Source organism: Caloenas nicobarica, chromosome 4 (assembly GCF_036013445.1).
Source record: "Caloenas nicobarica isolate bCalNic1 chromosome 4, bCalNic1.hap1, whole genome shotgun sequence".
NCBI lineage: Eukaryota > Metazoa > Chordata > Aves > Columbiformes > Columbidae > Caloenas > Caloenas nicobarica.
Genome location: NC_088248.1, coordinates 70,863,595 through 70,887,737, shown reverse-complemented (window position 1 = coordinate 70,887,737; position 24,143 = coordinate 70,863,595).

Below are 24,143 nucleotides of genomic sequence, written 5' to 3'. Positions count from 1 at the left end.
TATAGTGAAGGCCAGTGTTTTTCAAACTTAATCTCATTTTTTCCTCTGTTCTTCCTATTATTCATTACTTCTATAACTTTACTGCATTGGTAAATTCTAAAACAGTGCACATGAGAGAATGAAAAGGTTCTGTAGGATCCTAGGGACTGTTCCCATTTCTGTATGTGCAAAACAAGTCACTGTAAAACTAATTTGATTTATCTTCACGTCATTGTTTGTGGTAATTTCTGTCTGAGGGTAACACCTGTATGTCAGCAGAGATTGTGAGCATATATATGAGGTGAAGGACAGAACAGCAGTAACACTGTCCACCTCGTTATTAATTAGCTGATAAAAGATTGCTGGTGAAAAAAATACCTGCTACACTGTCCTGACATTCAATGCCCTTTTGTGTATGAGCAGTTTCACTAAGGCTTCTTGGTTCCAAATACTTTTAGAACTGTTTCTGGTATTTTCCTACCTAGATCTCATATATATCATAGCTCACAAGCTTCTCCCTGTGCTCAGCTCTCCTAGATGTCAGAATTTTTAAGGACACTGGTTTATGAAACACAATTGGCATCTATAACCCTTGTAAGAAATAATACCCAGGATGGAGATTTCTGCCACGGTCATGGAGGAATAACAGAATTTAGATTCACTGACTGCTGCAGGAAAACTGCAGTATTCCCTCCATAAAATATAACAATATATAGTGTTCATCATATGAGTGAGATGCTTTAAACCAACACGTATATCTTTATGTGAAATATAAAATTATGCGTCTCCAAAATGTGCACTGCGCAGCCAATGCCAGTGTGAGGTCTGCTGCTCCCCTGCCTCCGTGAGCCTGATCCAGACGTTGGTGGATGCTGTCACCTCATCGATGCTTCAGACATGTGGGCCCTCACTTGTGTCTCTAATCACAGGCGACTTCACGTCTCTGTGCCTCTGAGAAATTACGTGCCAGAGTGCTGGGGTCCTTTGGAAACGATGTGATTTCCCAGGGAGAAGCACCCACGGAGAGTTAAGGAAGGTTCCTGGGCAGCAGCCAAGCTAATGCCTGCTCTCATTTTCACCAGAATAAACCCAAAACTGTGTGACAGAAGCAGAAAAACACACTGGCACCTTAAACACAACACAATCGAGATCCTTCAGCGCCTGCACACAGCAGCACCTTACTTGTGGACACAGGCACGTACCGCCTGGGAAGGATTTGGCCCAGAGCTGGTGGAGTTTGTCCTCATTCCCCCTCTAGACGAGTTCTCCTTGTAATTCCGAAAACATAGTTCAGTAGCTCAGCACAGCTTGGCTGATGACGAGAGGACGCAGAGCAACTTTGGAAACACAAACTGGCACGGGGAGAGAGTCTTTTTGGCTTCGAAAGGACAGCGCACACGTTCGGAGCCAGAATGTGTAAAGACTTTTGTTCACAAACAGAAATCCCTTGTGCTGACAGGCTCCGAACAAGGCTGACGCTCTTGTGAATGCAATATGAAAGTTGCCTTGTATTGGGATTAGCCGAGCGAACAGTTTGCAGCAAACTATTGACTTAGAAAATTTAGTGGTAGGAGGACGGCTCTCCAATATTGAAAAAAAAAACAAATCACCAAACACAAATGCTAATGCTCTGTATCTGCAACTTTGTTCTCTCTTTAAAATCATCCAGCAAATGTTTCAGGAGAACACGTTTCAGCCCAAGGGCGTCTTATGGTCTGTTTGTTGCAAATATTAATTATCCAAGGTGTGATACTCGGTCTATTGGGCGATCCATATCTATGGCTGTTGTCTGTTTGCATCTCTGGAGCAAGGAGCTAATCCTGCAGCAGCTCTGTGAAGTGAGGGACACACTTCCCCCACCTTACCCATAGCAAACTGAGGTTAATAGGGTCAGACCCTTGGTACCAAGTCACACAGGGAGTCTACAGCCAAACTGGTCTTGCTGCATCTCAGTGAGCATCACGATGCCAGAACCACGTATTTTTCTGTCAAAATTGTTATCTACCTGATACAGGGTTCTCCACTATCAGGTAAGAAAAAGAAGTGTTCACACTGACACTCTCTCCTGGACTCATTTCTCTCAGCCGAGAAGGGATGTTCTGTCCTCTGGATCAGCTGCTGTTTCAATAAGTTTATGGAAATATATAGATGGAGCATAAAAAGGCCAAGGAACTGTCCTACATGCCTTCAAGATTGCTATGGAAGGAAGAGGCTGAAGCCAGTTTCTGTTGAAGTTTCTGTTTCTGATCAAAAGTCCTGTATTTTACAAACTACCCTCTTTTTTTTTCCTAATTTCTTCTCAAATTAATTTCAAACTGTTTTTTAAAAAAATGACTCAAATGTCACTTTTCTCTGTGAACTTTCAGATGTTCCAGCTTCTCCAGAGCAAGTATTCTCCAAAAAGGTCACAAACACAGATACAATAAAATCCCCAGATTATCTTCAACTCTTTCCCCTCACTTCAGGCAGACGTGGGGCTCAGTGATTCACCACTGCTGTTTATTTCACTGCAATGGTTTAGTTCCTATGCCCTGTCTTTGTTAATTATCTCTAATTGAGCTAATTATTATTGGATAAGTTCATTTATGTAATACAACTAACCCTCAGAACTGAATTGTCAGCCAAGTCTAAAAACTAATGGGTTAAAAATTATGAGATTTTCAAAAATAGTAGTTAGTCTTTGGATTTTTAATTTTTCTGTGTTAGCAGCTGGGCTCCCACAGTCCTTGGCTGCAAGCTTTTTGCAGCGATGAGAAACTTCTTGTTTATCTAAAACATAAGTGCCTTATTGCCTTGCATGGCTTGTGCTGCGAGAGCATCAGCATTTGCAAGAGCCCCAGTGCAATGTGGGGACCTGGGCGAGCTGCTCATTCCCTGGCACACGAAAAAGTAAAGCAGCACTCAGAGGAGGACCTCAATGCCAAGGAAAGCGATCGGTTCACATGCTTTGGGCCCATCTGAGAGCAGTTTAAGACTAACACCCTTGCCTGGTGCCCCTTGCATGGGTCAAGCCCACGTACACAACCACCAGCTGGCTGGGATTGAGGATTTGGGGACTTGGCTTTCGTATTTCTTGCACACCAGTCACCGACTGTGGGTCTTCATGCCTCACCCTCTGTCCCACCAGGCTATGACCATTGAGGAGCCCCAAGGCAAGGGAATGGAAGCAGTTTTGTGGGAATTTCAAGACTGATGGCAACCCTAAGAGAGCCAAGTCTGAGACCAAGTGAGGAAACTCTAGGCCTTTAAAAAGGCACTTTTACCTGCTCTCTTCTCCGCCACAGTGATGTGAAGCAGCATGCTGTTCTCCAGCTTCAGGATATGCCCCCAAATCTGTCTTTTTCTCCTTTTTCCACACCTATCAAATTACTTTTTTTCTCTTCTTCATTTCTTTTCACACTCACTGTCTCAACTTGCGTGAGGGACTCCACACAAAATCGTCCGAGGGTGAACAGGAAGGACCCTTCCACTAGATATGTGGTTAGGACTCACAGGCACGAACATTTTCCAGCAGCACTGAAAGGATTAATTGAAATGTTGAGCCAGAGCAGTAATTATTTTACCAAACAGTGAAATGCTATTCAGCCCTCCCTTCTTACCTGCTACTGATGCAATCAACGCCAAACGGAGCCAGGATATAAAATTACCACTGCAGTTCACCAATACTCTGCATTTTAAAAGCAATTAAAAGAGAGAGGTACCCATGATGACTGTGTAAGAAAGAGGGTTTTCATTAAACAAATGGGTGTAATGCTTTCTTTAAAACCCTACTACAGCTTCCCAGCAAAACAAAACATACAGGATTGGACTCACTTCTGACTTTCCAGAATGAATCCATTCACTTGAGTAGAGTTACTCCAGATTTACTCTGTGAGATCAGAATCAGACCTGTGCAATGAAAGACGTGAGAGGTGCTTTTTCTTTGCTTTGCTTTACTGTCCTGTGAGGGTATTTTTATCTCTTCCTATTTGCAGCTCAAATACAGGGAAAACAATAAAAGACACAAAAAAGCAACTAAACTGGGGTGGAGAGCAGGAAGTGAAAATATTCCAGTCTTCATGTTTATTCTTGTCATAGGAGTAAACACAGCTTGGTTCAGTGCACAGCTCTGTCAGAGCATGTTGTGTTTGCTTCTCCTGATGTCAATGAAGCTCCATCGGCTGCTGTGAAATCACCACTACAGTGAGCAAATAGAAACTGGCTGATGCTCAGGTTCGGAGTGGACAGCAGCTGTCTTCTTCCAGCTTTTAGGAAATGGAATTGCTGAATGATTCGCTTTCTCAGACCCACACAAAATGATCGCCACCCTTATGCAAAGAGTGAAGGGCCTTGCACTTTTGTCGCTGTGAATCTGCCTCATCAATCTGCATTTGCACACTCTGCTTTACCAACCATCTTCATGCATTTTTTGTTCTTTAATCCACTTGGAACTTTCAAAAAAATCCAACCACCTTTGCTGAAATTTTCCATGTTTCATTTCAGACCAAAGGTGAGTTTAGTGTTTTGGGTTTTTTTTAAAGCCAGAGGAAAATTCCATTGGCTGCTTGAGAACTGAAATGAAGTGCCAAAACAAAGAAACATTTGCCCCTATTTGAGAGGGCTTCTAGCCACATCTCATTAGGGAGTGCAACACCAGCCATTCAACATTAGGCAGCTGCACACAGACCTTATGAAGGTCTCACCCCACCATTCAATAGGCAATAAAGAGCTACACCTGGACTTGCACAAGCAATGGCAGCTTGGAAACCATAAGATGCAGCAGGTTTCTTTATGTATCCAACCCAAGCCCTATTGGAACCTGCAGTCATCCTTCCATTGATCTAACAACAGGTCAGCTGGACCTGAACATCAGCAATAACAAGGTAAAATGTAGGGCTGCTGTCTGGGTATTGTCTGTTTGTGGCTAGCTGGATACCTGCTAGCCCAAGGAGGCTGTGAGCTCCCTGCATGCCCCTCTGCCTTATATCCACCTTCTTTCCCCGAAGCAAGCATTTTTCCTAAGAGCCCTCCTCGTTCTAGCCTGATTTGACAAAAATGATCCTCTTTCTCTGAACAGAAGAGATGGCCAGCAATTTTCTACTTTTTCTAGCCAACACAGAATTAGTTAAAGTCCCTTTCCAGAAGAACCGAACCCTGGGGTAATGTATTTATAGAGATTTTCATTGAAGTATTATTCCATCACTGAAGGGATCGTGAAAGTTTGGCCTTTTTTTGCTATGAATGAAAATGAAGCTACAGAGATCTCCTAGATCTAATAGCACAAGTGTCTCCTGAATGCCGCTATCTTCCTAACTTTGCTGTGGGAAGTGTGAGGCAGACCAGTCTTTCCTGGTATTTCATTTTAATTTTTCTTTCTTTCATTACCTTTTATCTTTCTTTCTGCCCATTGAGATCTTATCCCTAAACTTTTTTTTTTTAATTCTTCCTCTCCGTACTAGTGCCATAGTGGTATTTGACTTACTGGGTACAGAGTCATGCTGTTCAGCCCTCAGCAGGAGCTCTCTGGGGTAGGACTGGAACACGTTAGGGAAGTTTGTTATGGCCTCTGTCTTGGCTGACACACCGGGATTGAAGTAGGTGCCTCCAGAGCTAAAAGCCCAGGTTGTTGCAGGCTGAAGTTCAGAGCCAGGCTGTGTAGCTGGGAGCTGTAACAACTCCGATCCTCTGCAGAGTAGCACAGAGGGGGACTTGTGAGCGGTCCATGTGATATCTGTTCTGGAGGTAAACAGAGGATTTTAGTCTCCTGGGCTGTCAAACCAGCTCCTTTTACGAGCTCTAAATTCACTTAAAGCCATGTAATTTGAACGTGCTGTGGGGTCCGAGTCTACTTCACCCTTGATACTGCATCAATAGGCCCATTAAGATTTAGCCAAGTTTTGTGTGGTTTGTTCATAAACAGTCACCGCGACGTCTCCTTCAGAGAGATAAGCACTTCTCTGCCAGAGCAAAATAGGGGCTGCTTACATGGTGTGAATCCATTACTTTAAAATCACTGGAGGGGGAGGAGGAAGTGCAAAAAAAAAATTGTGGTCAAAAGATGTTATTAAACTTTAACACCTTCACCATCTCATGTATATTTTCCCAGACAGAGACTTTGTATGCTGAGCTACAACTTTGTCAGTGCTTGAATTATAAACACATGAAGTCTTGTATGGCTTTTCTAAATAAAATTGTAGCATAGGATCGAACTTTTCACACAACTCCTCAGTTAGGAGAGAAACACTTTCTTCTTTTTAAGGTTAGGAAATTTTAAAATCGTGTAGATACCTCTAAGTGCCAGGATGTTGCAGGACAGTTTAGATCTTCTATCCTATCAAATATAAATTCTATGCAGAGAAACATCATATTGCGCTGACATTTAGTTAGACTTTTTTTTTTTTTGAAAAGTCATAGCAGTATCAAAGTTCTAGCAGTTCAAAAATGCAGTCTTGGCCCTCAGATAGTTCTCGCAGTTCTTCACTGAACCAGCATCAGATGCCACTGATCAAACAGGTGAACTATAGAGGTGGTCTGAGAAAACTGCATGGAGTATGAGTCTCAAAGAGGATGATTTGGCAAATCCATTCCAAACTTCAACAAGAAGCACAAGTTGGACACCCTTGCCTAATCATTTCTGCAATAAATCTACCTTTTTTGTTTGAAGTATACCAACTGCTTCAAACACAATATCTTATCTTAAGGATTGCAGAATTCCACCGCAGCATGTCTAAGAAGAAGCCCAAATTATTGCCACATGTAGGAAAGTTCAGGTAAGGAGAGAGAAATCAGGAAGCTGAGTAGTCCACAGATGTTAACCGAAGCCACAGGGGAACACATGGTTGCAAATGAACAGTATTCAGGTGAGTTGTTATTTGCAAATATCTTAAAAGAGAGCATGGTCATGAAAATACTTTGCTGAGAAATTGCGCAGATAAGAATTCCCTGCTGGTCCTCCTTGCTGTCCCCAACACGATAGAGCAGGACACCAAGAGAATACGCACGCAATTGGGCAGGGTGGGACAACTCACGAGACTACTGAAGACAGCCAAACCACAGAGCTCCAAGCCTCTGAGGAGGGACATGGACCTCTGCTCTGATGTGCCTACTACCCCTTGGTTAGAACAAAGATCTGACAGTTTGGGCATGGCTGTCTTAGAGCAAAGACAACCAAAGCAAAGTCTTCTTGCAGCAGACTGTTCCTTGTCCAAAGAAGATTGTCCAGGTTGTGTTACAGCTATCTGCTGTCACTGGTAATATCTGCTTTATCAGTTTTGTGCCTTATATCATCTGTATGGCATGTAACAAGTTTGCAGTAAAGGGTTAACCCTCTCTCTTTTTGTTCGTATTATCCTTTGAATGGTTGTGCTTGCAGTAGGCTGAGGACAGAGTTGTTTGGATATTAATACATCCCCACACTGAAGGCCAAGGAATGGTTTCCATTTATTGCTGTGGAGCTGAATCCCCCCGCTATTTTTGCAAGAAGAAAGCCTGTAAAAACAACAGGGAGGCATCCCTGAGCACGTCTTGGAGCTGGCTTCAGTCCCTCTCCTTGAGACCCTCTTCAAGCTAAATCCCACTTTTCTAATCTACCCTTAACTCCCCAAGCCTTTCCAGCTTTCCAGGTGCCTCATCACTCTGTTCTCCTTCAGGTTTTTTGAGTGTAGGAGACACACAAACTCCCTTGATCAACCCCCAGTGTTTTAGCTCAGCAGCACCCCTTTGCACATGAGCCAGATGAGATGAACAACATCATTACAGCTAGAAAGGAGACAATGTCACCCTGCAAAGCAAGTAGCCACATCAGCACCCAAGCTGCTGGTTGCAAGTCTTAAGGAAAAGGTGTCAAGGTGGGTCTTGGCTCCACTTCAGCACTTTTGCCAGCTTTCCTTAGCTCCTTGGTGTTGCTTTAATGTTTTATTTTTGTATGCCCAGTGCTCTGCCCATTGCCTAAGCTTCCTCCTCCTCAATGCAGGACTCTCGGGTTTTCAGCCTTCCATGGGGAAAGGACTTACATGGAGTGAAACTTCGGGGAAAGCAAATGAACGGAAGAGAACACTTAGAGCCCAGGCATTGAAAGGCTTCCTACACAAAACACAAAAGAGCTTTTCTTCTCATCCGTGTTTTCAGGAGACAAAAGAAAACACATTTTCTGAAGTGTTCCTTGGAGATATTTTGTTTTGAAGTGGTTAAAGAATTTCAAATGTGAGATAAGGGGGAGACACTGGCATGGAGTGAGGATAACAGCTTGTTCCTCCAAGGACTGGGATTAAATTGCAGGGAATGCTGGCACTCAGCCCAAGATCAGCTTGCCCAGCCCCAACACTTGCTTAAAAAGGTAGAACTCGAAACATGCTTTGCACTCTCTTCTTATCATCACTCTCCTGGTTTCAACCATTGTTCATGTGCTCTGGCATTCACAAAGCCTGCATCTAGGTTTTGCTCAGGACAGCATTGATAAGCCAGATGATGAATGTGGAAAACTCCTCCCTAGGAGGGTTTGATTTGGGCTGTGTTTGAAATCACTGGCAAAAGACTCCCTTTCTCTTTTTTGTTCTTCTATGCCCAGCACAGGGGCAGCCCCATTTTGCAGAAGGATGCACGATGCGAAGCAGAGATGCTCTGCTTGCAGGTGACCCATTATCAGGTTGACAGTGCTTATTGCTGGATTATGTCAGACCTTTTTTTGACATGACACAACCCAAGATCTGTTCCATGTACAGTTTGGTCTCTCTTTCCTTACCTGCCGTTGCTCTTTTTTTCGTCAACAGAGACTTGCTTGCAGACGTTTGCAGCTTAACATTATTTGAGCCAGAAACTCCATGCAAATCACTCACAAAGTCCTCCCCTCTCAGTTTGCAGACGTTGCTGACAGATACGAGATGTTTCACCTGTCTAACCCTCAACACACATGTTCTCACAGCAGATGGGTGAGTGGGGATTTTCATGTACTCTAAGTCAGCATGGAGTCGCAGATTAGCCAGGTCTGTGAATCAGAAAATACTGCAAGGCCCTTTTTGCATGCTGACAGAGAGTGTCAAGACCTGTGTTTTCCTACATCCATTTATCATGGCTTGGTATGTTCAAAAATGTTGTTGTTCTTCATTAACTCTTTCATCTATAAAAGGCCAGGATATTCATGCTGTCTTTGCTGACGCATTCTTTGGTCTCCCAGGTTAACTGATTAATGAAGTGGAGCTGCTGGTATCTGTGGAAAAGAGGGCATCATGATTTAATGTAGATACCACAATAATGGCCACTGGAGGCCTGAGGTAAACACAGGAGTCTGGTATGCAAAAAGAAAGAGACAGAGCCCTGAAAATCTTATGTGTTAAATAGCAAGACATTTTACCCTTTTCAAATAAGGCAGAAGGTTGGACATGATGGAAAAAAAGGGTAGGAGATACGAAGTGACTTGTCTAAGATCATACAAGGTGGAAGTGGGACATCTAAGAAGTCAGGACTCAGCCATGTGTCTTAGTCACAAAAAAATCAAGTTGCATAGAGCACCTCTCCTGTGAAGACAGGCTGAGTTGATGTTCTTCAGCCTGGAGAAGAAAAGGCTCCAGGGAGACCTTATAATAGCCTTCTGGTACCTAAAGGGGGCCTACAGGAAAGATGGAGAGGGACTCTTTACAAGGGTATATAGTGATAGGGCAAGGAGTAATAGGCTTTAAACTGAATGAGGGTAGGTTAAGATTAGATATAAGGAAGAAATTCTTCCCCATGAGGGTGGTGAGACACTGGAACAGGCTGCCCAGAGAAGTTATGGATGCCCCATCCCTGGGAGTGTTCGAGGTCAGGTTGAACAGGGCTTTGAGCAACCTGGTCTATCAAAAGGTGTCCCTGCCCATGGCAGGGGAGTTGGACTAGATGATCTTTAAGGTCCCTTCCAACCCAAACCAATCTATAGTTCTATGATTTCAGGTGAATAGGTCTTGTTAAATATGAGAGCTATGTGTAGACTGCTGGCTCACTCATTCACTCCTGGTAAAAAATGATGAACAATCCCATCTCTAATCAGGCAGAACACAGTGATGCACACTGAGCCATGAAGTTTCACAGCTGGCTGCTAAACCCAGACACTTTAAGCAGGTAAACTTTGTGCTGCTCCCTATCTTCTTCTCCAAGAGCAATTTTGGCATGCCCTAGCCTGCCTGGGTTACAGATGATTTAATGTCCATAACTCTGCTTTGTCCTGTCGTAAGGACAGGTCTCAAACCCAGCATATCTAAGCACAATCAGTATTACTGCATGGTTTAGATTTCCCTTGGGTATAAAAGGCAGATGTAAAGCCCAACTCTCAGGGTGTCAGAATGTACTGGGACTGGTCTAGGGGAACAGATGTTCCATAAAAACAGAAGGGTCAATTTGAACCTTGATCTTCACATGGTTTGAAAAGAGGCTGCTCTGTGTTTTGAGTTGTGTCAATTGGTTTGTTTTAGGATTTTTAGAGACAAAATATGGATTTTATCCTATGTATTTTAAGTACTTCTATCATACAGTTTGGCCTGTGTTGTCATTAACACATTGCATGCATGCAGCTTTATTTAAGTAACAGCTGGGATATATGTACATATGTCATCTATCAAAGACTGGAGAGGGAAACGCATGAGCTGGTGCATTTTTGTATACTTGCTGTCATCACATTCATGTAAAAAGAATTAAGGCTCAAAGGAAAAAAACTTGTTGCTCCATCTGACCATGGAAATCTTCTTCCTTTAACCTTGTGCCCTGCATGGTTGAGCAACTGTACGGAAAAGTTTAAGTGGATAGCACAGAGATCAAAAGAACTCCATCCATTATAAATTATTTGAGTTTCTTGCACTTCAAAAAAAAACAGAGTCAGGTTCTGTTTGTGTTCTTGTGGGCTGTTGTTTTAACCTGTTAGTATTTGTTGCTTTAACTTCTTATTTTGATGCTGATTGTGTCCCTCATTCAAAGCCTAAGGAAATCATTAAGTCAGCGACCGTAAGCTTTGTGGAACTAGGACCCTTCATTTGTCTCGGAGTGGTGGGCAGCTGCTCAGAGTATACAAATAAAGGTCGGTGATTTGGGGCACTTTCATGGATGGACAAATATTCAGGGATCAAAGTCCCTAGGGAAAATGTTGTGTTCCTAATAGGGCTTTGTAGAAGGTACCAGAAACCCACTTCACCAGGTAACATGGGTGATACGGGTATGATACGGTTGACAAGAGGGACTGAGGAGGTCAGAGCACACCTTTGTGGGATGGATGAAATTCCACTTGAAGGAAGATGGTGTCTGCCGTTAAAATGTGTCTTTTTGCTAAAATCATTTCTCAACAGAAACAGAAGATCCAAATACTGGTTACAACTTTCTTTAGCCTATCTCAACCAGCAAAGGCAGCTGGACTTTGAAACACTCAATTTAGATTTGAAAACCCTTTGTTCTTTGTGCCACATTAGAGAAGTCAGTGAGGCATAAGGGAAAGACATGAAAATTGCATTTATCTTCTGTATATATCAATTATAGATCTACAGATTGTCTTTCTCCATCCTCAGAATACAGAAGCTGACATTTTATAAAAGACCCAAAGCTGACACAATCCAGTATCTTGACTCTGACAGTAGCCAGTGGCAAATATTTGAGATAACTGCATTAAATCATGACTGCAGGCAAATTTGAAATAATCCTCTCTCAGAGAATACCATTCCTGGACTGAAATTGTTAAGGAATGCCTTCAGCTCTGAACCAGGAGGTGTACTATCACTTCAGACATACATGCTGTTATGATGTGTAACTTACACCTGTGTATCCTTATTATTCCCAGGAATATTCTTTTTGGAATATGGTTAAGCAGCCCCTTGTAGCAGTGAGTGCCTCATGCCTTCGTGTGTGGTACCAAGAGATGGTGTTTCTTTTTATACATCTACTATTAATAGTTCCCCTGAAAGCCATGATGCTTTCATGTTGTGAGTTTGGGGAAACACCTTAGGATGTCTCCCAGCAACCAATTTCTATCACATTTTCTAGTATTTACCTCCTTTCTCACTTGATGCAGTGACTGCCTACATGGGCACATCCAGCTTGAGGAGCTTTGCCCTTAAGAACATTCCTCCCAGCAGCAAAGGCTCATAAGATTCTCAGATAACTTCAGGCATCTCAGCAAACTGACCTAAGAAGATACCTCCAGAGGCCTATTGAGATGTCATAGTCATGACCCTGGAAGTGCCACGCTCTCTGTGTGGCTGGAGGGAAAGCTGAGATTCCCAGTGCCAAGTGCTTGGGGTCAGGGTACGGGGATCAAGGCACGTCCTTCATGACTTTGTTTACAACGATCCCCACCTGCAGTCCATCTGCGTGTCCTCTTCTGGTCCTTGTCTTAGTGGAAACACCATGTCTAACCACAGTTTGAGAGCAGGGACCTTTCAAAAGGTGGCAGGACTTACAAACATGCAGTAAACCAGTTACAGATTCCATTCATATTCGGTATTAAAATGCTACAAAGCTCAGCAAGCAGTTCCAGTTGAGTTTTGCATTCACAACCTTCTCGTGTCCTGAAGTACTGCAAGTGCCAGATCATGTCTTTCCCTTTCCGAGCTGTTGTGTGGAAGGAGAGCTGTCGTGCTGTTCTCCATTAACATCACCACTTGTCTCCTCACACCCAGATTTTCTCACAGAAACCCAATGCCTTGCGTGAGCTGTAGGTGGATTTCTAAGACCTAAATTTCCCCGGAAGCATTTTCATAACACATAAACAACGTTTTCCACAGGCCTGTCTGTAACTCACTGTCTGAGAAGGCTCAACACGGATGCCACGTATCTCCGCAGGCTTGCTCCTGTCCCAGGCTTGTTTCCGGCAATCTGTGACAAATAACATCATTTCACTTGCATGCCAGAGTCTTCAGCCAAAACCTTAATCTGAACTTTAGTTACTGGTTCTGAAGAGCTTCTCCCTCCCTTTCAGCAAGTTGATTTTAATCTCCTGTATGGAAAATGCTGTTAAACCCATACGGACTGATTTTGCCATCACCAGCAGTGTTCCAGCCTTTATCCTACTGTGAAATTCTGCCAGATCAGGAGAGTGGTGTTTTACTGTCACCCTGCCTGCACCAACTGGCAACACTGGACAGGCAACAGTCACATGGTTCATGTTTAATTAATCTGTGGCTGTCAGAATTACTGGACACAATCAGAAAACAGGAAGAAAATAAAGGAAAATCTGACTTCCTCAGGGCTGTGGTCAACTGAGTGTTGAAAGTGGAGTAGCTGAAATGAGAAAGAGTCAGGGTGAGGTAGCATATATGTAGGAATTAAGAGAAGAAAGGATGAGCTGTGAGGATAACGCTGATCTTGTGTGTGTCCTGCAGTCCAGGCTGCAAGGCAAAGCTCCTCACAATGTTAGGATGGCACCAGATGAGCACAGGTCTGGGGTTTAGGGCACAAGAGCAGGCTGAGCTCTGCTCTGTGCTCCCACTGGAAATGATGCCATGAGCAGGGATGCAATCTGTATTTCTGTCTCTGCCTCTCTTTGTACCTAATGTGAGACTTCTGGTAGACGAATACATTTTGAGGAAGAACCACTCTGGTTTCTAGCTGAGGTCATCTCTTGCAAGCCTTAACTTCGTTGGAGTAAGCAAGGTCTGTCTTCCACACCATGCACAAATCTCAGTATGCTGTGAGCAGTTTCATACCTGTACCCACCCTCTGAAACGTGCTTCCTCATGGCTTTTTGTGTTTTAGCAAAACTTCTGGGCAAATAGTGAGCGATGGTTTCCTTCAATTGTTGCTGTCATCCTCCACCACCCTCAAAATTATTCATTCTAAAGGAAATTTTTAAAAGCCTTTGTTTTAGAATTCCCTCCCTCTAATTGAGCACATTGTACGGAGATCAAAGCACTGGTGAGCCTTGGTAGGCAGGAGTTTTTCTGAACAGACTCCAAGCTTTTGGTGTAGAATGGGTCAAAATGACCTTTGCTTTCTCCCCCTCCCACATTCATACATTACTGACTGCTAATTCCCATTAGCTGGCATGGACTAGGCTTAGTTTCTGGATCAATTATTCTTACAGATTTATAGTTTTCACACAGAGAGGAAAAGTAAACAATGCTCCTAAACTGCATGCATTTGAATCTTGGAGCGTTGCTCTACAAGGGAGAATATCCCTTTCAAGGGCTTTTTGATGGATACATTTCACCTCTACCAGCTTCCCGCTCATGGGACCAGAGTGGAGGGAAGTGGACAGAAGACCGAACCCTGGGCAAGCTGCCATCAGAGAGGTCCAGATTTCATGTATGGGTGAGTTCCCTGATGCAGAGCTCTCATAGGTGGGCAAAGCAAATAATAGTTCATTTTCGACCCTTGAGTGCAGAAATTCAAATGTCGAACTCCAGCAGAAACATTCATCACAACGAGGAGCATGGACTGTTAAAGACTTAAAAAAAAGATAAACAAGTAGATTTTATACATCACCCCTGGGGAAAACCTCCTCCCACACACAAGTGTCAGATGCTAGTCTTGGCTTGACTGATGCCTGAAATGCTAAATCATTAAAAAAAGGAAAGGAGATGGCTGCCTTAGCATGGTTGGTTTCAAAGCTTCATGGTCTTTGGAAGGAGCCGTTTGTCACCTGTGGGAAGTTCTGCATTTAGAAGGACCAATGGGTTATCCAAGGAAAGCAGCAATGGGATGGCTCCAGAGAAAAGTACTTACTGGAAATCATCAAAATGGAAGAGCGGAGGAAGATAATGTGAGGATTTACTCATAAACAGACGTGTTTCACTGCTGCCAAATCAGCAACCTTACTAATGAGGGTTTAGAGAGTCTCTTGCCAAATAACTAACATTACAGTGTGTGAAAAAGCTCAGGTTTTCTAAATGCATGCCTCTAAATCTCCAGCCAAAACCAGCTGAATGCTTCCTCATTTAATACTCAGTAGAATGTTTTATTTAAATGTACTATAATGTGTTTAGTGTTTCTATTACGCTGAAATTCAATTTGTATCATTTAAATCCTGAAAATACCACCACTTTGCAGGTTTGTTCAAGCTACTAAATGCGTCATATTGCCCACTGCTGCTGTATTGGGGAATATTTTGAGGAGAGACAGTAGTCCAAAACAGTATTCATGTCACAGTAGTTTCCCAGTCTCAGACATTTTTTTCAGACTACTTTTCGAAGTCTGCAACAATCCATCTGGAATTTTACATCCATGATCTTCTGGAAGAACAGGCCTTTCTTTCTGGAAAGTTTGAAGTAAAAATGGACAAAGCGCCTTTCAGACCTGGATGTTCAACAAATGAGGTGTTTTCAGTCTTGGAAAAGTTGCCCAGTTTGTGTTTATTTTGGCTCATCTGATCGTAGAGCTATGGACAACCGGAGAGGATCGATGCTTTTCACCAGTTCTTAGCAATGTTGTTTAAAGACAAGTATGAGAGGCCTAGCCCAACAGATGCAACTAAAAAAAATGGGCCAACATGCTTGAGTTTAAAGCTGAAAATCTTAACATGGAAGATCACCGGCTCCAAGAAGCAACTAAATTACATTCGCCTAAATGCACGAGGTTCCTCATATGGTATTCTGCGATGATTTGAAAAAAACTGCCAAACTCAAATTAAACACAACAATTTTTCCACTGGTTCACTTAGACCTTATTCCCTTGCACAGCTGTCTCCTGAGGCTGGAGGAGATGTCCTGCTGGGCTGCAGCTTTTCCCTTAGTGCCGTCTCCCCTTCACAGCAGTGCAGTTAATGTTCTGTCCCCATTGCAGAACCCCAGCTACATCCACAATGCACCTTGGTTTTTCACTGACTTTATAGCTAATTTTTTTCACCTTGTGACTCATCAGGGTCAAAACTTTTTTTATTTTTTAGCAATTTAAAGTCCATTTACGCCCCTAACCATCCATTTGTGACTATTCTAGCATTACATATTTGCAAAGATGCAACCAGGCTGAGGAGGTCTCTGAATCACAAATTGTTGAATATTTTTGTATGCTTACTCTTTTCCTAGACTCTTTCTTAGGCATCTGCTACTGGCCGAGGCTTGGAAACAGGATAGTGGACTACCAGGGTCTTTATACAATTATCCTTACGTTCTTGCACTCCTGTAATGCATCGTTTATCCTGTGTTATAATAATGGTAAATCTGTGTGAGTAATGAGGCTGTATTATTTTCAGGAAAAAGGATGTTCCTTCTTTTAGGTGGAGTACAGATCCGTGTGTGTTTATAAGCTATTCTTTCTGTCTTATCCACAAAGGAAGTGAATTTAAGACTGTCTGCTCAGCAAAATATGTGACTGCAGTCATGATAGCTCAACCTAGGCAGGCTGTTAACAACAGCACTGACAAAATGGTGATGCTGGCTTTAGCAATGGCATCTTGAGTAAATAGCATGGTCCCAGAAGAGTTCATACACCATCACCAGAGCTCTTGCTGTGGGTCTTTGCTGCTACTGCAATTTACTCCAAATGTACCATCTGATTCAATTTTCTGCTGGAAAGCTAAGCCTGGCTGTGAAGACTGCTGCTTTCCCAAGCATGATACCAAGCGTGAGCCCAAACTAAGGGCATCCCAATGTGCAAAGCTGTTCTACACTTCTATACACGACTTGTTTTCTGGAGTGCAACATTCACTCAACCTACCGACATTGGAAAGATGAAAGCTCTGCTGAGTCCACATGGCTTCATCTCCACAGGATTGCAACAGTCATCACTGAATTTTGAAAAGCCCTTTGTCCTTTGCAATGCCAAGATGTTTTGGAGGAGTCACAGGAGGCTGAACCAACTCCTCACCCTTCCTTGGCCCGCTCTGCCCGTAGCGGATGAGACCAAAGTTTGCTGTGTCATATTGCCCAAAATGTCAAAGACTTAAGTGAAGTGACAGACGGCAAACGTTCCTTCAGCCACTAGATTACCAACATGTAGTTGTGTGAGAGTTAATGATAGGAAAAGAAAGTAGATACTTTTTCAATGAAAAATACATGTGTGCAGCTACAATAATAATGTTTGCCTGACCTTGGCCAATCTGCTTCAGTCAATATCGTGCAAAGTGCCTCCTAGGAAGAGTTAAAGACACAGAAGAGTTCGGATATTGCGGAGGATAAACCATGAAAAAAACAGCCTGCCCTCTAGAATAAAAATCAAGCTGATGGAGGAGCACGGTTCCCTAGTGTGACACTCCACGATTACAAGGTTGCCTGTGTTTGGCTATGCACGCATGAGCACCAGTGAAATAGCAAACAGTTTATGAGGAGGAAAAAAATCATTTCAGATCCTGGATGAGAGGGTAGATAGAAGAAGAGCTGCATAGTCAAGGCTTGGGTCACTTGATCTGCAGCCTTCTAGGCAATGTAACTATTCTTTTCAATTTACTGCATAAGCTGCCTGGATAATGAAGCTGTTTCTCTGCAGCGCGAGGGTACTTGCTGTCTCTGGAAAGTCTCAGTCACTTGGAAACAGAAGTGGCAAATGCTGGCAGCATTAGCATAGTCGTTTTTCCATCACCCATGCTGAAAGTTGTTTTCTGTCTCCAATCTCTTTGACATGAATGGTCTGATTTTGGAAAAAAAAAAAGGGGTGTACTCAAAGGAAACTGCTCAATGCAATAGCAAGAAAATATTTTAATGTGTTCATTTGGGTGCTGTCATAACCTGGGTATTTTCAGGGTTCACAAATTGCCCACTCCATAGCTGAAAATTCATGGATAAGGCTTTTCAAAATCCTATGATCATCTAAAAAAATCCTGAGATGGTTGAGAAATTAGCAACAGATTTTACTAATTTCAACTCCAAAGATTAAAAAATCTCAGCTCATATTTTCAGCCTCTTCTTTGCAGCAGATTCTTATATTTTTGTTGTCATTAAAAGGTGAATTCTTGTGTATTTGCCCATAGGAAAACACTCATAAAAATTTACAGAGGCTAGTGATTTTGGTTTAGTCATATGCTTATACAGATACGTGCAGGCAAAAATGTCACAGTCTTACTACAGGTCTCGCAATGTTCTGGGTTTTTGCTAAAGGTCCACCAGCTAGAATAGAGACGTGTATGAAAATACAACTTTCAGTTTAAAAAAAATAATAAGGAACTTCTAGGCATTAACATGACAGAGGAATATTTGTATGTGTGAGGCTGAGGCTCAGATGGTGATGCAGATCTTAAAGGCATGACTTTTACAGTGAGAGATAAAAATTTCCAAGTGAGTCCCTTGCATCTGAAAGTTCAGCTCAGGGATTAGACCACGGATTTGGGGTGTTAGTGGTACTCCAAAATGCTCAGCTGATCTGGGGAAAATCTGGTGTGGGGTTGGGGGCACAGGCAGGACACTGGTTTGTACGTGTGCCTTTGCTACAGGAAGGAGTGTATAAACACAACCCTGTCTGTGTGTATTAAAATAAAGCCTGTGTGTTAACTGCAGCAAGTTCTGGGAGCATTGGGACATGAGTCCATCCTAATAGCTCCTACCACTGTGATGGTGTCATGCAGTTAGGCCCCTGACTTGCAAACCTGCGATGCAATTGCCACAATCAAGTAATGCACAACCTGGATCCGTCTCAAGCAGTAGTGAAGTCCGAATCCTAAAGCTGCCATGTAAACAGCAGCACGTGGAGCGAGTTCACAGCAGGACTGAGGCTGCAGCAAACTCCAGTTCCTACAAAGCCCCAGCAGGTGGGATTCAGTCCCGAATAAATCAGTTTGGATTCAAACTGGTCCTCCCAAGTAAAATGTGTCACCATCAGAGCCATCCTGCCCTTGGAGGAGGCTCAGTATGATACACTTTAAAAGCCTTGTTGCTTGCAAGGTAGGAAACCAAGTTCTGGTGCTTTCAGAGCATCCAGAGACATCGAGACAAAATCACCACTCACACCCACTCCACAGCTGAGTCCTGAGCCCAGGTCTTGGAGGAAGAGCTCACACTAAAGAGACAGTGATAAACCAAAAGCTAACACAGCATCCTTGCACATGAAAGTTGAGATTTTGTGATGTATATGAAACACCCACAACGAATACTTCAAGACCCCTGAAATCTATTTCCTTTTAGCACTCACGTGAGTTACCAAACAGGTTTAAACCTGCAGCCTTTCACTTCCCCCACCTGTTCCTTAAGTTATGGTGCAGGTAGCGTCTGTCCGCAGTGTTCCCACCAGTGCAGGATGACACGGGCATATATGCTTACACAATTACTTGCAGGATGCGATATGACACCAAGCACTATGATTCGGTATATGCTTCTGTGTGTTACTGAGCAATCTGTGGACAGCTGGAGCGATGCCTTTGCTTGGCATCTCTGCACAGAGGAAAGAGGCACCACCTCATCTACAAATACAAGCTGAAGAATTAGCTCTTCTGCGGCAAGCGTAGAGAGAGACTCACCAGTCTGTATGCGGCATGAATATGGGTATATAGCCCAACACCAAAAGAAAAGTGCAGCACCAGTCTCCTGAGGCAGAAATATCGACCTGTGCTTTCTGAAAGCCATGGGACAAAGCAGATGGGTCTGTTAATGGAGGATCAGACTTTCGCTCAGCTCCTACCTCTGCATGCAAAGACCTCAGGCAAACTATCTGCTAAGTTAGGTGTCAAACGGGTGAATGATGGGCAGCTCCTCCACAAGGCAGAGGCATGAGGTCATGGCTCTTGATACAGCTACAAACGGCACATCAGTATTCACTCCAGGCTGCAGAACTGCTGGGACTTGTACTGTCTCTGAGCTGGTACATGTGCACATTCCTCCCACTGCAGCATGGCTGCAAAGCCTCTTCGAACGCAGTTTGGAGCATCCCTCATGGCCACAGGCTGGCCAGCAGCAAGGCCAGATCCTGCTGCTGAGGAGGAATGCAGTCAACAGCCCTGGGATGGAGCAGTCTGAATCCATTTTTCCAGATTTTTATTTGGGGGATGTTTTTGTTTATCCAGCTCATCCATTTGCATTTGCTGCTTTGCCATTCCATCTCATAAGAGCTTGCTAAGCGATTTTTCACTATGAACATTGGCAAGGTCCAGCCTTCCACCAGACGGTTACTGGGACTTTTCCTCAGCTCTGCAGAATGAATCACTCCAGCACCCTCTCCACCCCTTTTTTCTTTCTCCCTGTGCACAGAGATATTTGTGAGACACAAAAGGATAAAAGTCCTCATGTGAACTGCTGGGCAAGTGCTGACACTTCTTGCCACGCAACTGATAGAACTGACTTTATAAAAATAAAACTCCACAATAACTCCAACTCAGGAGATCGTTAAACTCAAGAAGAGCCATTTTCTCAGCTGGGGAAATCTTCTGGAAAACACCCTCCTAAGGGATTTCACTCTGGTTTCCTTCTGTTGAGCCAAATCACTTTTATTTTGATCAAAGCATGACTTCCAGAAGGGCGTTCAGTATTGGTTTGAAAATGTCTTGCTTCCTCTTGATAGTTTGTGCTAAGGGTTATTCAGCCTTGCTGGTTTAATTGGGGTTTTTTGCGTGCTTTATATCCCCTGTGAATTTGAATGCCCTTAACTTCCAGGCTGAGCTTCTTACTGGTTCTTGTTGTGCTGCTCTCTGGCTGGATTTGAAAAGCTCTCGTAGTGCCCAGTATCTTTGGAATGTACTTGGACACTTCATCAAGTAAACTCGTCATTCAATCTTCCTTTTACTGTCCTATTTATCTGTCAGACAGGAGGGAAATTGGGCATACAGTGACTGCCCCAGGGGAAACATAGGTAGATGGGGCTGTGTCCAGCTCTGGAGGCATTACCCAAGTGCATCACAAGTGTTCACTTACGCTTTTTTCTTTGCAAGCCAGGAGATGCTGAGGACCACTCCGGGTGTGGGCTCCTTTCTTCAGTGACTCACTCAGGAATCTATCCCCACCCTTCGTCCTTTGCATTGCCACCTTTAGCCTCAAGGTCGGTTGTCTCCTGTTTTTTGTCCTTTCTGTCTGATTTGTAGACTACAAACTCCTGGGAGAAGGATCACAGTCTCACTACATCTACACAGAACCAGTGGCAAAGTTGTGTTCCCAACCTGAGACGTGCTACTTGTTGGTGAACATGGGCCTTGAGCCTTTCTCCAGCGCATAGTTCTTCACGTGAGTCTGCTTCCTGACACGTCCAGTAACTTTCTGCCGAAGTGAGGGTCTGTGCCTCAGTTTCCCCAACCAGTGAGAGCATTTCCATGAGTTTATCAGTGTTATTCATGGAGGTACGCACTCTCCTGATGGGAGTGGGACTGGAGGTCTGGCGAAGAGGTGCTCTAAGTGGTGGTGCTCAGATATGAAATTACTCCGATTGACAGCAGTCCTTCTCTTTAATCTCTTGCCCATGAACTGTTTGATTCCTCAGATTTTATAAAGAAAATATCAGAAAATATCGCCAGTGACAAAAAAGGCATTTTTAGCAACAAATGCAGGAAGCTCCCATTTTGCATCATTTCGGCAACTGAATTTCACACTCTTTCACTCCGAAATGAACCTAGGATTTCTTCCTCAAAATCCTGCCTCAAAATCCAGGTTGGTTTGTTGAAATAAGAAGTAAACATCATGACTTTAATGGGATGAGCTTGCGGGGCTGTTGGCTGACTGAGGCCACCCAGCTAGAGTTCAGTGTGAGACAGTCTGCACCTTATAAGGCCAAGAGATGAAGGCATTTAAAACAAAAAAATAAAGGACCCGAACATGTTATTTAAATCATGGTACAGGCCATTTTTTTTCTTTTTTTTCCCCTTCTGGTTCATGACAAAACCTGAAATATGCAAGTGAATATAACGTCTAACATTTGTTAAACCCAGACTGAAGGCCAGCCAGATAGCACTGAAAACAAACTGTGAATATTTTAAATGGAGTGAGATATACATGACGGAGTAAATAAAGGGCACATACCACATAAGACAGATTGGACAAAGTTCAAATGCTATTCATCTTGAGAAAAGCTTTTGAGCAGAGCAGTGCAGCTTGGAAACACTTGCATGTGCATTAGGGTCCATTATGATCAGCCAGCTTTTGGGGGCAAGGAGAGTCAAATCATTAAAAAGTAAAAAAACCTGACATCCCAGGTATTGCATGCTGTTAGGTAATCATGACTTTGAAGAGCCAGGAAAAGAGAATGGGGGTTGTGTTAGGCAATAGATGGAAGTGATCCAACATGTCAAGAGTTCAATGCTACTTCTAGGTCTTAAGTGCTAATAAAATAAGCTCTTAAACTGCTGAAGGCACATGTCCAGCCCCGAATGCTTTCCATTTCCTTAGCAGCTATTATTTTTTCTGTCTAATATAGCATTTTTAATTCTACTTCCCCAAGCCCAGAGGTAGTCCCAAATTTTGCTTGTTTTGTCTTTCTTTGGGTGCTTTTTTAGTTAACACCACTTCAGAAATTGAAACTATTGAACTGACATTCCTGCTGTGCATAATGTCACTTTTCCAATGTTTAAAAACATCTCTCACTCTACTTGTGGATTTCATGTGAATCCCAGCTATGAAAAAAAGGCAACAGACACAGCACAGATAAGATGGAAAAAATATTTAATTTACCCATAAATCAGGAGTTTGTTCTGTGCAAGCAATAGGCCCAACTCTGTGACTGAATAGAAGTTGCTCACAAGAAAAAAAATGATCCTTCACTCATGTGGAGAATGACCTGAGAACAAAACGAGTATTTTTGGAAATGTTAGGACTGGGCTTTGGAGCTGCCAAATAGAAGTGGTAGCTCAGCACCCCAGTACCACTGACAGAAATTTTGAAGTTCTCAGTGGAATAGAAACAAGCTGTCTCGGGCGGTTTGCAAGGACGTTTTTATTCTTGCTAAAGCTGGAGACATACTTGCAGGTCAGCAGGAGCATTAACAAAACTCTACCCGTGAAGTTCTGCTCCTGAGCCATCCTCACAGCCCTGTCCCCAAAACCTGGTGCACCAGCCTTCTCCCTCAGCCAAAAACTGACAGCTCTTGGCAGCCCAGCTCAGCGTGGCTGTTGGTTTTAATCACATCGCTTAATTTCTGTTTTCACTTCATGCTCATGTGTCTGCTGCCCATGAACTCTGCATTTTAATAGCAGCACGTCAAAAGAGCTGTTCAGATGTACTTTGGTGTGTGAGCAGGGAACGCTCATTTGTCATCTTCCACAATATCGGGCATCGCTGGCCTGTTTGGCGATCTCCACGGGACCTGTTTGCAAGGGTGGAAGGCGACAATATTTTTCCAAAGACTCTTCTCTCAACCAAATGACAGGGGTCTTTGTGCTACCTCATGGGAGTCCCTCTCACCCCACACTGCCCTTGGGATAAAAAAGCAGAGAAGCACACTGTTTAAATATGCATATAAAGCTCTGCTGCACAATAGATTAACTGCCATCAGCTTTCTATTTAGTGTGAGGAAAAAACAGTAGAGATTTTTAATTGATAATTCAGAAAGACACCCCATTGAATGGTGTTAATAATTACATCTGCCTATTCTGAGCTCTTCATCTACGCAGGGGTAATAGAGCCTTGTCCCTCAGGGACTGGAGCCCAGCTGAGAAGGCGGGACACCAAGCAAAGGAGTTGTAATTTGTATTTTGTCAACAAAAGCTGCTTAATCCTCCAGAAAGGCATCCTTCAGAGAGGCAAGCCTTTGTCCCAGGGTTTTCAGAGTGGAGGGGGAGGGTGGGGAGGGAGGGAGAGAGGGAGAAAAGGGAATTACTGGCCACATGTAATTTATGGTTGAAAAGGTTCATTTATAGCTATCCCACTGTTGTATGCTTAGCCTGAGACCCTACTAGCTTCTCATTCTCTCATCAAGTTTGCCTTTTGTGGCTATACGAATGGTAATGATTTGAGGAGAGGTTGGTCATGGTTGTTAAGAGTCATCTAGTGTGATCAGAACTGAAGTCTCAAATTGATATTCATGTTTAAATACATTTCGCCAGCATGAAATTCGGGGTGCCTGCAATAATCATCTAGGAGCAGATAGTCATGATGCAGTACTATGCATATATGTATTTATTAGCCACATTTCAGTTTGTTTTCAGTAAGTCTCAGATGACACAAAGGGTCTTTAACATCTGGTAGAAATGATTAAGTGTATTTGAGGAAAAAATAAATAATAAAAAGATCAAACCCTAAGCCTCAGAGCTGAAGCCCTCGGAGCTAGGGTGATCCAAACACACCGTCTGGTTTTGCTTTCAGGCCAGATCCAAACCAGAAGACACCTTTTTCTCATGCTGCAGTTTGGGTACAGCAAGAACCCCCCGAAACATGAAGTGTTAAGCCCTGTAACTGCAG